The 16,096-nt window shown below is 30.8% G+C and overlaps 1 protein-coding gene across 5 annotated transcripts in view; it reads left to right on the forward strand.

The window, feature by feature from the left end:
- The first annotated feature begins 2,169 nt into the window (after positions 1-2,169).
- Positions 2,170-16,096, forward strand: part of LOC142358537 (uncharacterized) — a 42,620-nt gene continuing 28,693 nt past the window's right edge. For 2 of the 5 annotated variants that reach the window (XM_075409929.1, XM_075409932.1), the window contains exon 1: positions 2,170-2,584. The gene's annotated coding sequence lies outside the window, so the exon portion shown is untranslated. Of the gene's footprint in view, positions 2,603-2,744; positions 2,790-16,096 lie in introns of those variants that run through there. The other 3 variants (XM_075409934.1, XM_075409931.1, XM_075409935.1) reach the window with 3 other exon arrangements.

Raw genomic sequence — 16,096 nt, forward strand, 5'->3', positions numbered from 1 at the left:
TTACATGAGTTTGTCTTTCTTGTTAAACATGACTACTACACAGAACAATATGTTCAATTTCTTCGTATCATCCTGGGAATACACTTAGAAAGGTAAGCGTACCGAAAAGAGTTTGTAGTTAGGACAATATTTTTATGAAGAATTTCTGATCAGATGGCCAGGTTATGCGGAAAAGAATAAAAGTTTTTGGCTCAACTAACCATTTTATCTTGTTGAAAGTACCAAAAACTGCGTTCAGCTGTTTATAATTTATTTGTTTTGGGTTTTTTTATAATCACATCGCGGAGAACTTTTTATATCCCGTGATAACTTTTAACAAAAATGTGCTTAGATTTTTTGATTTGCATTCAGTTGATGTACATTGATAAGAATAGTGTAGTAAATGTTTGATGTTGATGTACAAATGATGCTCAGTTGTAATAGGCCATTGCTCACAAAATGCTCTGATGGGCATAACAATAATGAAAAAAAATGTAATAGGTCGTGTCTATGACGTAACAGTGAAGTGTCAAAACAAGCTTTCAGCGGCTTCTTTTAAGTATGTTTACGCTTTATCTGGGGACCAGAAAATGTTTTAAAAAAACGTTAATCTTGCGTATTATGTTGCAGAGCAGATTCAAATTTTTCAATAAGTAAATGCTGAGTTGAAGTTTTTGCGTAGTCATCTGAGCGAATAATGTTTTATAGATACAATGTGGAATTTTAATCTGCCAAAAAGGAGAAAATTCACAAGTTGAGAGTCTGACCGCTTGATTAATTGGCAGCGTCGAAATTGCTTCGAAATTGATACTGTTTTTGTTGTCTTTGTTTAACACTAAAAAAGTCAACATCGAATAACAAAAATTTTCTGGTCATTGGTTTCTTCAGTGGCAGTCATAACAAATTTACTTGAGAAACGATAAACAAAAATATTTAATAGGTGCGACTTGAATGTTTTTTTTTTGGATCGGTCGTTACTGTTCGTTTTTACTTGATAATTTACTGGGAATTAGAACCATAAGATTACCACTACAAATCCAAAACAGAGCCGTTGCTTAGGACTAGCCGTTGATCTGTGAGGAAATGAAAACAAAAACGTTGTGAAGAGAGTTGAAACACCTTAACACAACCAGAATAACTGAGAGCCGCAATTGGCAGAAGCGGCATAATTGAATGTTACTTGGAGATCTCCTCTTGTAGAGAAGTTTTGTGGTTAACAAATACTCTCATTCGAGTGAGTTTGGTTACAAAGATGTAACCGCGAACCATCTTTATAAAAAATCCTTTTTGAATTTTTGTTTCTTTTTGGTAATCTCTTATGTTTCTTGTTTACTTATTTGATATTTTATGATTACGTGAATCAATTTGCAGTGCGGGGACAAAAGAGCGCTCCAACAGAGGCCAAGAAGAAGCAATCAAAACACCTTTCAATTTTTCGAGTTTTGGTCGATAGTCAGCCTAAGAAGAACACAAAATTCTACACATTGATATCGCTTCAATTTACTTCGATCTTAGATAAAATAGAGTTGGTAATTTTTCTTCCATTTCGACATTTTTTGCGATGTCTTGCTTCGATATCCGATCATCTGATAAAACCTGAGCTCAGATGACAATTTGCAAAATATGCATAACAAACATTAATTCAACTTTTTTGTGAGGGTATTACTAGACCAAAGACTTGGCCGGAAGTCTTGATTCGAAGGCTTTTTGAGCTCTATTTTTCCGCAGAAATTTCTATACCAAAGCTGCACAGTTAGATTACTAGTTGGCGAGACTTAATACGCAGGTTGTGGTAAAGTTTGACAAGATGGGAATAATCCTTTTTGAGGATGATCCTTAAATGGAACCCCTGCATGAAGTCTGTTAAATTATCTTTCCTCGAAGCTTTTGTTATAGTTATGCTCAATATTGTCGCTTTTTAAACAACTAAACTTCAAATTGGGTTTGTGCTATACTGAAATGACTCAATAAACTAAAAATTTTAGTTTTTTATAATCTGTTGCTGTTTCGGACAGATTTTTATTCGGAAAAATGGTTTAACTTTATCTAGAGTGAATGTGTGTGCAAGCTCATTAAGTTTTTTTTTCACAGCTTGGAGTTCAGTTTTAACCAATATAAGCATGTGGTACTAACTATTATAGTTATGAACAAGAATATTAACTTGTCTTGTTTTAGTTGCATCACATTGACTGAGAGTTAAAGAACGAATAAAACAAACACATACATGCAATTGGTTCTTTATATTACACTGTTGGACACACACTTGTTCAGAAAGACATTATTGGCATCTTTCAGTACCGATATTTTGTTTTCCAAAAAATAAAAATATCGAAAACCAGTGAATTAGTCAAATTATAAAAAAGAATTGGTTACTCATTGTTCTACGAAGGAAAAGTTTTTTACCGAAAAATACTTTGTATTGTGATGTATTGCATCGCATTGTATTGGTTAGAGCAATATTTGTTTATTCTCTTTGATGCAGTTTCAATTGAAAGCTTAATCTTTCTTATTCGTCAAAAGACAATCTTCAATTTTTGAACAATAATTGTTATTTAATAATTATTTTTTCCTTGGTTGACCACTACAAAAAACTTCAGAACAATTAGTTGGTATATATGAATCGGTAATTTTAACCGTCCAAGTGTCCGTCCAAGTTTTATAAAAGCGCTGAGTTTACAAAATTGTTTCGCAAACTGTTTCCAATTGGATTTTGGCTGACTTTTAAAAAATGACATGGTAATGATGATAAAAAGGCGTCTCAAGAAAGACTGTAGGTGGCACAAAAAATTCTAAGACGGCGACTTTTCCAGGTGAAAATCGACTTTATGAAGTAAACTTTATTGTTGCGACACCACTTCTGGATGGGAGGAACTACATACTCGCATGATTTCTATTAGTTCAGTCAGTTTTGGCCGATCGATATATTCATCGTAGAGAAATGCGAGTGGTATCCTTAAAAAACTCGTCCAGCGACGATTTTTGAATTTCGTTCTTCGAGGAGTTATCGAGGATTAAATTATTGTGTGAACACTGGAGGTTTGGCATGATTTTGTTCACATTCGAGTAATTTTTTTTCAAATTAAGATTTTTTCTATAAAAATGTTAATTCAAAATTACATTTCACGCTGCAAAATGAATCGATTTTGTTTTCCTGATGGGCGAAAGGCGAGTTCTGGTCTCATAAGGATGTTTACTATCAAAAAAATGCGAAATTTTTTTGAGAGCTGTTTTTTGGAAAAGTTAGATACTAATCATTTTTCGGATCCATGTTCCGCTAATGACGAACCTAATATACAGTCAAATGATGCTCAATGAACAAAAAATTCAATTTCCAGGAATTGCTCATGCTTTTTGGCTTCGACTCAGTGTTCAAGTATTAAATGAAATTTTGATATTCTGCTTGAGATTTTACTAATTTTTATTAACCTATGGTATCGAGTCGTTGACTAAGAGTGCAGTTTTTGTTTCTATGATTTTTTTTAGTTCTTTTGTTCTCTTTTGAAATCTTATCACATTATATTGTATTGATAGTTCCCATTGTCTTGGAGAGGACATTCAATGGATCATAGAAGAAGTTTTCAAAGATCAGCTTAAATACTTTCTTTTTGCATTTTTCTATTGAAATTTTGGTTTATGCCTGTAAATACTGTCATTTTCATAGTCATACAACCTCTTGTGATGACTTATTGATGACATAGGAATGACACAAATTTTTGCTTTCACATCGAAGCATAATATATTATAACATATTTAGAGAATTCCGTTGAAAACTATTGAATTTATTGGCTTTAATGGAAAGGTTTTTCTCCAAAAAAATTCAAGGAACTAATATTTCGTTTGTTTTTGTTGGTTTCTTTGAACTATTGTCCCAAAAAAATTCCGATGCTAAGAAATTTAAAAAGAACTTTTTTACTACAAAATTTTTTATATGGCTTCAACACTTTTCTCTCATTTTTTCTACTATGCTGTTTTTGATTGTTTTCGTTATGTAGTCATAAAGCGCTGAGAGGTCTGATAAACTTCCAATTATGAATTCAATGAAAAATCTTACTCAAGGCCGTCAGTATATAGCGAACAGTCTCTTTTTAAAACTTTTCAGTTCTTGTTGTTTTTTTCTTCAATTTGTAACTTTTTCTCATTTTTGAGAGGTCCCATCCAGTTCCGTGTTACTCAGTGTCTGAGTTATTATGTCGGAACTGAAGCCCAAGTGAGGCCGCAAGTGAAATTTACTTCACTTTCAGTATAACATTAGCTGAATCAGTGTAAATAACAAATGAAATAAAAAAATATTGTTCAATTAATGGCTAATTTGTGTTTTTGGAAATTGTTTGTACTTTTTTTGAGGTTTCCTGCTTCTTTAGTTCTTTTATTTGGCTTATTTTAACCAAAAGCTCGAACTCTTTGTTTTTGTAATGACTTTTTATATTAAACTTATCAAGAACTAATTTGTTAAATCCTACTGCTTTTTGAGACGTTTGATCTTATTTGGTTCAGATCCGTTGATTGTTTTTTGATTTCCGCCTTATGATTTCTTTTTTCTTCAGTTTGCTACCTAGTCTCAACTTCTTTTTGTGATGACTTATTGAAAACATATGTGTGACCCAATTTTTTGTTTTTACATCGAGGCATAATATATATTGTAACATATTTAGTGAATTCTGTTGAAATCTATTGAATTTATTGGCTTTATTGCTAAGGTTTTAACAAAAAAGCTTTGAAGAATAAATTTTTTGGTCATGTTTGTTGGTTTCTTTGAACTCCTGCTGTTCCAAAAAAATCCCGATGCTAAAAAATTTAAAAAAGAAACGTTTTTTATTTATAGTTCTATTTTTAATGGCTTCGACAGTTTTTTCTCATTTGTTTTCTACTTTGCTTTTCTTGTTTGTTTTCTTATTCGTTACGTAGTCGTAAAACGCTGAGAGGTCTCATAAGCTTCTAATTGAGGATTGAGTGGAATAATTTACTCAATCCCGTCATCTAATAGCAAACAGTCTCAAAGTTTGTTATATTATCCGTTTTCAAAATGTTTTTGAAAGTTTTCAGTTCTTGTTGTTCATTTCTGCAAACTTTAACTTACTCTCATCTTTGAGAGGTTCCATCCAATTCCGTGTTGCTCAAAAATTAAAGTCCCTATTGATATTAGGTCGCAACTGAGGCTGAGACCCCAATTATAATCAAATGAGGCCGTAAGTGATTTTTACTAATCTTTCAGCATAATATTAGCTGAAATAGTATAAAGAACAATTGGAATAGAAAAATCAGGTTCAATTAATGGCTAATTTGTGTTTTGGCAAATTGTTTGTACTTTTTTTGAGCTTTTCTTCATCTTTATTCCTTTTAATTGGATTATTTTAACCAAAAACCGGTCTCTTCGTTTTTGTAATGACTTTTTTATTAAATTTATCAAGAACTATTTTGTTAAAACCTAATGCTTTTTGAAACGTTTGAAACTATCTGGTTCAGATCCATTGATTGCTTTTTGATTTTCGCCTCATGATTTCTTTTTTTTCAATTTATACCTAGTCTCATAACGAAAAAGCCACATCTGCTGCGGAGTTAAGAAAAAATAAATTTGTGTAATTCAGGTTTTAACAGATTGCATTTTGATTTCGTTACTAAAATTTTTGCGTGAAATTTTTGCTCTTGTTTATTTTGTTGTTTGATAATTTTTTCATCTAATCTTTTTAATGGAAGATCTTGTTAGCGATGTAATGAGAGAAAGCATTGTTGAACTCAATTAGTTTTTTGGATGTATAACGATCTTTTCAAACTCTAGCGTCTATTTTTGATCATCTCCACATTTTGTTGACTATTCAGTCAAAAACTTAGATGAGCTCAGTTCGGAACATCATGCGCGAACACACATTAACGAGCATCCTTGTCACACTAAAGTAACAAAAAAACTAACGGCCCTAAACTACAAAGTCTAATGCAACAGAAAGCCCCAAATGTTTAAAAAAAAACAAACGATCATTTAATTGACAAACTAAAAATATTATAAAAGTTTTGGAAAAAAATTGTAATGGAAAAATTATTTGGTGCTTCAAAATCCAATTTGAGCTTGCCTGATTTATACAAAATTTGTTGACAATGAAGAAAACAAGGTTCTCATGAAAGTCTGTAGGCGACACAAAAAAGTTCCAAGACGGCGATTGTTCAAGGTAAAAATTTGCTTAATGAAATAAACGTTATTTTCATGACACCACTTGTGGAGGGAGGATCTATATACTCAAATGATGTCTTCTGTTCAGTCAGTTTTGTCCGATCGATTTGTTAATTGTAGATAAATGCAGGTTGTGCATTAAAAAGCTCGTCCAAAGTAGCATTCGAAATTAAAAATTTTTATATTGCTTTTTTCCAGGAGATATCGAGGTTAAAGTATTTGTGTGAACAGTTGATGTTCGACATAATTTTGATTTTGTTAACTTTCGGAGTAAATTTTTGTGCAAATTAAAATTTTTTCTATAAAAACATTAATTCAAAATTGCCTTTTACGATGCAAAATGAATCAACTACGTTTTCCAATTAAACGGAAGGCGACAAAAAACCTAATTCTCGTCTCAAAGGTACGATCACTATTGAAAAAATTCAAATTCTGTTTCACAGCTGTTTTTTGGAAAAATTTCCATAACTTAAGTCAATTAGAGTCTAGTCACTTTTCATTTCGATGTTTCGTTAGAGACAAACCTTACATAAATCCAAATGATGTCCAGCGAACGAAAAATTTGTTTAATTAGACTCAGTTTTCGTTAGCTTTTTTGATTATCTTATTGATTTTCTCTTTGAGATTTTTCTAAACTTTGTAGTCCTGTGGCAAAGATTGTTGGTTGCAATAGTCGAATAAAGGCTACAAAAAGTGCAGAAGGCTCCCTATCGAGCAATAAGTGAACTTATCTGGTGCTTTGAGTGAATAGATTTTTTGAACCTTAACCAATCGTTAACTTGTTTCTGTGAACTGTAGGTTAGTCTCAGTAATAACAGGACTCAGTTCTTTTTTACTGCAATCAAAATTATTCTGGTTAGCGGTTTTATCTTTTATGGCTTCGATGACACAAGTTTTCAAAATTTGTCTACAAAAATTTTTGAATTTTTTTAAATAATTTTGTTTCATGTTGAAATCTTATCACGTTATCTTAATATTGATAGTTAACATTGGCTTGGAAAACACAATCAATGCATCATAGATAAAGTTTTCAAAGATAAGCTTCGACACTTTCTTTTTGCATTTTTTTACTGATTTTCTGGTTTTTGCATGTACTTGTTGTCGTTTTCAAGGTCACACAACTTCTTGTGACAACTTATTGATGACATAAGACTGACACAAATTTTTGCCTTCTTATCAGAGCATAATTAGTTTTAAAATATTTATTGAATTCCGTTGAAAGCTATTGAACTCAATGGATCTGATACTAATTATTTTTCTCAAAAAATTCCGAGAAAATAATATTTTGTTCATGTTTGTGGGTTCTTTGAATTCCATTTGTTACAAAAAAGAATTCCAATGTAAAGAAAATAAAAAAAGAAACGTTTTTATTGAAAAGTTCTTTTTCCAATGACTTCGACACTTTTTTCTCGTTTTTTTCTACTTTCCTGTTTTAGATTGTTTTCTTATTCGCTATGTAGTCTTAGAACGCTGAGGGGCCTCATAAGCTTATAATTAAGGATTGAATGTGTATCTTACTAAAGGCAGTCAGTTTATAGCGAACAGTCTCAAAGTTTGTGATATCATTTGCTTTCAATAATTTTTGAAATTTTTCAGATTTTGTTGTTCTTTTCTTCCAATTGTAACTTATTCCCATTATTAAGAGGTCCCATCTAATTCTGTGTTGCTCACCAATTAAAGTGTCTAGTGATATTATGTTGGAAATGAGGTTTTGAGGTTATGTTTGTTTGACAATATGCGTTTTCATGAGAGTTTCGTAAGTAGTCATTGTTTATGATTCTTTTGCTTTTCTTTAGTAATAACACAACCACATTTTATTCAAATGAAGCTTAGATGATGTTTTTTAATTTTTCAGTAAAATTTTTACGTGAAATAGTATAAAAAACAATTGAAATAAAAAAACGATGTTCAGATAATAGTTAATGATTTTAATGGGTTTAATAATTTGTCTTTTCGCAAACTGTTTGTACTTTTTTCAGTTTTCTGCATCTTTAGTCCATTTCCTTGGGTTATTCTTACCAAAAACGGGTCATAGTGGTATTTGAAGACTTTTTAGTATATGTATCAAGAGAATTACTTTTTTAAATCTAATGATTTTTCAGACGTTTGAAATCATTTGTTTGAGCACCGTCGATTGTTTTTTGAAATTAGCCTTTTTATTTTTTTTCTGTTGACTTGATAATTATTCTCATTTCGTAAAGGCACCATCTGCCGTTTAATTTAAGAAAATATGGGTGAATCAGATTTTATCTTATTGCTTTTTGACGTTGTTACTAGCTGCTTTTACATATAGATATTGAGTTTTTGCCGTGAAATTTTGGTTTTTCTTTATTTGGTTGTTTTTGTTTTCTTTTCTTGTATTCTTTTTAATGAAAGATCTTGGTAGCGATGTAATGACGCAAAGCATTTTGTAATTCTACTAATAGATTAGGTTTCTAATAACTCTATTTGTGATTATCTCTTCATTTGGCTGTCAATCAAGTCAAAAATGTAGATGATCTTGGGTCGGATCTTCATTTGCGAACAAAAAATATTAAGCCTCCTTGTCACACCAATGTATTAAGAAAATAACGGTAATTAATTTCAAAGTACAATGCAACATAAAGCCCAAAAGATAAACGAAGACAAACAAACCAGAATGTTGTTGACAAACTAAACTTCTATAGAGTTTTTGGAAAAAATTATGAAATGAAACATGGAGGCTCGTTAATATGTGCTAGCATATGATGTTACGAAACGAGCTCATCTACATTTCTGACTTAATGGTCAACTAAATAACAAAAATAGACGTTTGAGTTTTAAAAAAATTGTTTCACACGCAAAATACTAATTGAATTTCATAATGCCATGCCTCATTACAGCGCCCACAAGATCTGCCAAAAAAGAGTACGCAAAGAAACAATCGTAATAGACAAAACAAAAAAAATTTAACTGCAAAAACTCAATATCTAAATGTAAACGCACCTAGTGAACAACGTTAAAATGAGATCAGAAAAAACCATAACCAAACAAATGTACTTCTTCCAAACTAAACAGCAGATGGAAAGTTTTTGAATATTTTTTAATAACTTTGTTTCATGTTGAAATCTTATCACGTTATGTTAATATTGATAGTTTGCAATGACTTGGAAAACACAATCAATGGATCATAGATAAATTTTCAAAGATAAGCTTGGACACTTTCTTTTTGCATTTTTTGAATGATTTTCTGGTTTTTGCATATACTTGTTGTCGTTTTCAAGGTCACACAACTTCTTGTGACGACTTATTGATGACATAAGACTGATACAAGTTTGTGGCTTCTTATCAGGGCATAATTTATTTTAACATATTTCTTGAATTCCGTTTAAAGCTATTGAAATTAATGGCTCTGATACTAACTTTTTTCTAAAAAAATTCCAAGAAATTAAAATTTTGTTCAAATTTGTAGGTTTATTTGAACTCCTATTGTTACAAAAAAAGAATTCCAATGCAAAGAAAATAAAAATAGAGACGTTTTTATTGAAAAGTTCTTTTCCAATGGCTTCGACACTTTTCTCTCGTTTTTTTTCTACTTTGCTGTTTTTTGTTGTTTTCTTATTCGTTATGTAATTTTAAAACGCTGAGAAGACTCATAAGCTTCTAATTGTGGATCAAATAAAATGTCATACTCAAGGCCGTCAGTCTCTTTTTATAGCGAAGAGTCTTTTTTTGAAACTTTTCAGTTCTTGTTGTTCTTTTCTTCAAATTGTAACCTGTTCTCATTTTTGATAGGTCCCATCCAGTTCCGTGTTACTCAAAAAATAAAGGGTCTAATTATATTATGTCGGAACTGAAGCCCAATTAAATCCAAATGAGGCCGCAAGTGAAATTCACTAATCTTTCAGTATAATATCAGCTGAATTAGTCTAAATAACAAACGAAATAAAAAAATAATGTTCAATTAATGGCTAATTTTTGTTTTTGCAAATTGTTTGTACTTTTTTGAGACTTTCTGCATCTTTAGTTCTTTTATTTGGCTTGTTTTAACCAAAAACCCGGTCTCCTTGTTTTTTATTGTCTTTTTTAAATTTATCAAACACTATTTTGTTAAAACCTAATGCTTTTTGAGACGTTTGAAACTATTTGGTTAAGATCCGTTGATTGTTTTTTGATTTTCGCCTCATGATTTCTCTTGTTGTCAAGTTGGATCTAGTCTCATAACGGAAAAGACCCATCTGCTGCAGAGTTAAGAAAAAATAAGTTTGTTTAATTCAGGTTTTAACAGATTGCATTTTGATTTTGTTACTAAAAATTTTGCCGTGAAAATTTTGTTGTTTGATAAATTTTTCCTCAAATCGTTTTATTGGAAGATCTTGTTAGCGATGTAATGAGAGAAAGCATTATTGAACTCAATTATTTTTTTGGATGTGTAACGATCTCTTCAAACTCGAACGTCTATTTTTGATCATCTCCACATTTGGTTGACTATTAAGTCAAAAACTTAGATGAGCTCGGTTCGGAACATCATGTGCGAACAAACATTAACGAGCATCCTTGTCACACTAAAGTAACAAAAAAACTAACGGCCCAAAACTGCAACGTCTAATGCAACAGAAAGAACCAAAATTAAAAAAAAAACAAACGATAATGTAATTGACAAACTAAAAATATTATAAAAGTTTTGGAAAAAAATTGTAATGGAAAAATGATTTGGTGCTTCAAAATCCAATTTGAGCTTGCCTGACTCATTCAAAAATTTTTGACAATGAGGAAAGCAAGGTTCTCATGAAAGTCTGTAGGCGACACAAAAAAGTTCCAAGACGGCGATTGTTCCAGGCGAAAATTGTCTTTATGAAATAAACGTTATTTTCATGACCCCACTTGTGGGGGGGGAGAGGATCTATATACTCAAATGATGTCTTCTGTTCAGTCAGTTTTGTCCGATCGATTTGTTAATTGTAGATAAATGCAGGTTGTGCATTAAAAAGCTCGTTCAAAGTAGCATTCGAAATTAAAAGTTTTTATATTGCTTTTTTTCCAGGAGATATCGAGGTTAAAGTATTTGTGTGAACAGTTGATGTTTGGCATGATTTTGTTAACTTTTGGAGTAAATTTTTGTGCAAATTAAAATGTTTTCTATAAAAATATTAATTCAAAATTGCCTTTTACGATGCAAAATGAATCAACTACGTTTTCCAATTGAACGGAAGGCGACAAAAAAGCTAATTCCATAACTTAAGTCAATTAGAGACTAGTCACTTTTCATTTCGATGTTTCGTTAAAGACAAACCTTACATACTTTCAAATGATGCCCAGCGAACGAAAAATTTATGTTCTTAGACTCAGTTTTCATTAGCTTTTGGTTATCTTAATCATTTTCTTTTTGAGATTTTTCTAAACTTTGTAGTTCTGTGGCAAAGATTGTTGGTTACAATAGGCGAATAAAGGCTACTAAAAGTGCATTGGGCTTCGTGTCGAGCAATAAGTGAACTTATCTGATGCTTTAAGTGAACAGCTAATTTTTGTGAACCTTAACCGATCTTTAACTTGTTTCTGTGAACTGTAGGTGAGTCTAAGTGATAACAGGACTCCCTTCTTTTTTAATGCAATCAAAATTATTCTGGTTAGCGGTTTTATCTTTTCACTATGCGTTTTATGGCTTCGATGCCACGAGTTTTCATAATTTGTTTTAAAAAGTATTTGAATATTTTTTTAATAATTTTGTTTCATGTTGAAATCTTATCACGTTATCTTAATATTGATAACTAAGATTGGCTTGGAAAACACAATCAATGGATCATAGATAAAGTTTTCAAAAATAAGCTTCGACACTTTCTTTTTGCATTTTTTTTTACTGATTTTCTGGTTTTTGCATGTACTTGTTGTCGTTTTCAACAACAATTTGTTTAAATAACAATTGAAACAAAAAAAACCGTATTCAGATAATAGTTAAGGATTTTAATGGGTTTAATGATTTGTGTTTTCGCAAACTATTTGTACTTTTATCAGTTTTAGCAAGTTATCAGTTTTTTTGAGTCTTTAGTCCATTTCCTTGGGTTATTTTAACCAAAAACTGATCATATTCGTATTTGAAGACTTTTTAGTAGATTTATCAAGAATTACTTGTTTTTAAAAAAACCTAATGGTTTTTAAGACGTTTGAGATCATTTGGTTGAGCACCGTCGATCTTTTTTTTTTAATTTCGCCTTATTATTTTTTTTCTGTTGACTTGATAATTAAAAAAGTTATCCTCATTTCGTAAAGGCACCATCTGCCGTTTAATTTAAGAAAATTTGGGTAGATCAGGATTTATCTTACTGCTTTTTGACGTTGTTACTAGGTGCTTTGACATTTAGATATTGAGTTCTTGGTGTGAAATTTTTGTTTTTCTTTATGGGTTTGTTTTTGTTTTGTTTTCTCTTATTCTTTTTAATGAAAGATCTTCTTAGCGATGTAATGAGCCAAAGTATTTTGTAATTTGGGTGTGTAACATTATTTTTTAAAATCAAACCTCTATTTTTGATTATCTCTTCCATTGATTGTGAATTAAGTCAAAAATGCAGATGATATTGGCTCGGATCTTCATATGCGAACGAAAATTAACAAGCCTCCTTGTCACACCAATGTTAAAAAATATAACGGTAATTGATTTCAAAGTACAATGCAACATAAAGACCCAAAGACAAACGAAAACGAACAAACCATAATGTTTTTGACAAACTAAAACTTCTACAGAGTTTTCGGAAAAAATTCTGAAATGAAACAAGGAGGCCCGCTAATATGCGCTCGCACATGATGTTACGACCCGAGCTCATCTACATTTCTGCCTTAATTGTCCACCAATTAACAAAAATAGATGTCTGAGTTGTAAAAAAAATTGTTTCACAAGCAAAATACTAATTGAGTCTCATAATGCCATGCCTCGTTACAGCGCTCACAAGATCTGCCTAAAAAACACCAAAAAAAATCAAAATAGGCAAAACTAAAAAAAATTAACTGCAAAAACTCAATATCTAAACGTAAAAGCAGCTAGTAAACAACGTTAAAATGAAATCAGAAAAAACATTAACTACAAAAAATGTACTTTTTCCGAACTAAAAAGGCAGACAGGAGAACGTTTTCACAATGAGACTAGGTAACAAGTCGACAAACAGAACGAACAATGCGGCGAAATTCAAAAAATAATCAAAGTTTTTTAAACGAAGAAATTTCAAAAGTCTTAAAACTCATTATCCGTCAACAAAATAATCCTTGATAAAATACTAAAAGTCGTTACAAAACCAGAGGACCTGTCTTCGGTTAAACTTAGCCATAGAGAAAAAGCTGAAAAATCTCAAAAAATTACAAACGATTAGCAAAAACACAAACCATTGCTGCAATTAAAATCATTAGCTATCATCTGAAAATTATGTATTTTCAATTTAATTGTTGTTTCGACTAATTCAGTTGAAGGGTTTATACTGAGAGGTTAAATAGGTTCACGTGGGCAATATTTGAAAATCATTGGGATCTGTTATTACGCGATTGATCTGAAAGAAGAGAAAAAAAACACAAATATTGACCACTCAATAAACGTTTTTGAAAACGAATATTTTCCAACAAACAAAACATCAGTGACAAATAATATCAGTAGATATGCTATTTTTTGAAATACAAAAAATTAGATGGGACATCTCATTGATCAAAATAAGTTACGATTTGACTTTTTAGTAGATTTATCAAGAATTGTTTTTTTTAATCTAATGATTTTTAAGACGTTTGAAATCATTTGGTTGAGCACCGTCAATTGTTTTTTTTTGAATTTCGCCTTATTATTTTTTTCTGTTGACTTGATAAATATTTTCATTTCGTAAAGGCACCATCTGCCGTATAAATTTAAAAAAAATGGGTGGATCAGGTTTTATCTTATTGCTTTTTGACGTTGTTATTAGATGCTTTTATGTTTAGATAATGAGTTTTTGCAGTGATATTTTTGTTTTTTTTTATTTGGTTGTTTTTTGTTATGTTTTGTCGTATTCTTTTTAATGGAAGATCTTGGTAGCGATGTAATGACGCAAAGCATTTTGTAATTCTACTAATAGATTGGGTGTGTGACAATTTTTTTAAACTTAACGTCTATTTTTGATTATATCTTCATTTGTTTGACAATAAGTCAAATATGTAGATGATCTTCGGTCGGAACTTCATATGCGAACAAAAATTAACGAGCCTCCTTGTCGCAACAGTGTAACAAGAAAAATAACGGTAAATAATTTCAAAGTACAATGCAACATAAAGCCCCAAAGACAAACGAAAACAAACAAACCATAATGTTATTGACAAACTAAAAGTTCTATAGAGTTTCTGCGAACAGATATGAAAAGAAACAAGGAGGCTCGTTAATATGCGCTTGCACATGATGTTACGACCCGAGCACATCAACATTTCTGACTTAATTGTCAAACAAATAACAAAAATAGATGTTTGAGTTTTAAAAAAAATCGTTTCACATCCAAACTACTAATGGTTTTACATAATGCCATGCCTCATTACAGCGCTCACAAGATCTGCCAAAAAAAACTACGCAAATAAAACAAACAAAATAGGCAAAACTTAAAAAAATTAACTGCAAAAACTTAATATCTAAATGCAAAAGCAACTAGTAAACAACGTCAAAATGCAATCAGAAAAAACCTTAACTGCACGAATTTACTTTTTCCAAACTAAACAGCAGACAGAAAAATTTCATAAAGAGACTAAGTAACAAGTCGACAAAGAGAACGAATAATGAGGCGAAAATCAAAAAGCAATGTTTTTCAAACCAAGAAATTTCAAAAGTCTTAAAAATGATTATCTTATAACAAAAAAAAATAATCCTTGATAAAATACTAAAAGTCATTACAAAACCAGAGGACCTGTCTTTGGTTAAACTAAACCATAGAAAAGAACTAAAGATAAACTTCAAAAACTACAAACAATTTGCAAAAACGCAAACTATTGCTGCAATTATAATCATTTGCTTTTATCTGATTATTATGCATTTTTTGATATAATTGTTGTTTCTACTAAAACAGTTGACGGGCTTATGCTGAGAAATTAAATAAGTTTACGTGGGCCACATTTGAAATTAATTGAGATCTGTTATTACGCGATTGATCTGAAAGAAGAGAAAAAATAACACAAAAATTGGCCACTCATAAACGTTTTTGAAAACTCAAATTTTCCAACAAATAAAACATCAGTGGCAAATAATATCAGTAGATATACTATTTTTTGAAATACAAGAAATTAGATGGGACCTCTCTTTGATGAAATTAAGTTACGATTTGACATTTTAGCAGATTTTGTGCAAATTAAAATGTTTTCTATAAAAATATTAATTCAAAATTGCCTTTTACGATGCAAAATGAATCAACTACGTTTTCCAATTGAACGGAAGGCGACAAAAACCTAATTCCATAATTTAAGTCAATTAGAGACTAGTCACTTTTCATTTCGATGTTTCGTTAAAGACAAACCTTACATACTTTCAAATGATGCCCAGCGAACGAAAAATTTGTGTTCTTAGACTCAGTTTTCATTAGCTTTTGGTTATCTTAATCATTTTCTTTTTGAGATTTCTCTAAACTTTGTATTTCTGTGGCAAAGATTGTTGGTTACAATAGGCGAATAAAGGCTACTAAAAGTGCATTAGGCTTCGTGTCGAGCAATAAGTGAAATTATCTGATGCTTTGAGTGAACAGCTAATTTTTGTTAACCTTAACCGATCTTTAACTTGTTTCTGTGAACTGTAGGTTAGTCTAAGTGATAACAGGACTCCCTTCTTTCTTAATGCAATCAAAATTATTCTGGTTAGTGGTTTTTTCTTTTGACTATGCGTTTTATGGCTTCGATGCCACGAGTTTTCATAATTTGTTTTAAAAAGTATTTGAATATTTTTTTAATAATTTTGTTTCATGTTGAAATCTTATCACGTTATCTTAATATTGATAACTAACATTGGGTTGGAAAACA

This window comes from Convolutriloba macropyga, unplaced genomic scaffold, assembly GCF_964194025.1.
Source record: "Convolutriloba macropyga unplaced genomic scaffold, txConMacr16.3 SCAFFOLD_572, whole genome shotgun sequence".
NCBI lineage: Eukaryota > Metazoa > Xenacoelomorpha > Acoela > Convolutidae > Convolutriloba > Convolutriloba macropyga.